The 734-nt window shown below is 74.4% G+C and overlaps 1 protein-coding gene across 1 annotated transcript in view; it reads left to right on the forward strand.

Moving 5' to 3' along the window:
* The window catches only part of RFX5 (regulatory factor X5), a 9891-nt gene that overhangs the window by 1235 nt on the left and 7922 nt on the right, over positions 1–734 (forward strand). Inside the window, exon 2 of the mRNA XM_041411156.1 lies at positions 1–33. The gene's annotated coding sequence lies outside the window, so the exon portion shown is untranslated. The remainder of the gene's footprint in view (positions 34–734) is intronic.

The raw sequence follows: 734 nt of genomic DNA on the forward strand, positions 1-734 counted from the left end.
CCTCCCGGGGCCCCCCTCCCGGGACGGGACCAGGTGGGTGCGGGGCTGAGGGGGAGGGGGGGACGGGCCGGGGACCCCCGGGGACAGCCCGGGCTCGGCCGCGGGAGGGGTCCCGGTCCCGGTTCCGGTGCCGCCCGGGTCCGGAGCGCGGGGGTCGCGCTGGGCCGGGGCCGCCGGGAGCGCCCCGGGCCGCGGGGAGGGCGCGGAGCGCGGCGGCGGCCCCGGGGGGCGCTTCCGGTGGCCTCGTGGCGCCGGGGGTCGTTTCCGGTGGCCTCGTGGGCCCATGTCCCTGGGAGTCTCATCCCGGTGTCCCCCTGCCCTGGGATCCCCTGGCCTGGTGTCCCCATGTCACTCTGTCCCTGTCCTGGTGTCCTCCTGTTCCTGTCCTGGTGTCCCTGGGATCCCCTGTCCTGGTGTCCCCATGTCCCCGTGTCCCTGTCCTGGTGTCCCCCTGTCCCCGTGAGGTGTCCCCATGTCCCCCTGTCCTGGTGTCCCCGTGTCCCCCTGTCCCTGTCCTGGTGTCCCCATGTCCTCCTGTCCCTGTCCTGGTGTCCCCATGTCCCCCTGTCCTGGTGTCCCCATGTCCCCCTGTCCCTGTCCTGGTGTCCCCATGTCCCCCTGTCCTGGTGTCCCCGTGTCCCCCTGTCCCTGTCCTGGTGTCCCCGTGTCCCCCTGTCCCTGTCCTGGTGTCCCCATGTCCCTCTGTCCCTGTCCTGGCGTCCCTGGGCTCCCCC

This window comes from Onychostruthus taczanowskii, unplaced genomic scaffold (genome assembly GCF_017590055.1).
Source record: "Onychostruthus taczanowskii isolate IOZ18803 unplaced genomic scaffold, ASM1759005v1 scaffold347, whole genome shotgun sequence".
NCBI lineage: Eukaryota > Metazoa > Chordata > Aves > Passeriformes > Passeridae > Onychostruthus > Onychostruthus taczanowskii.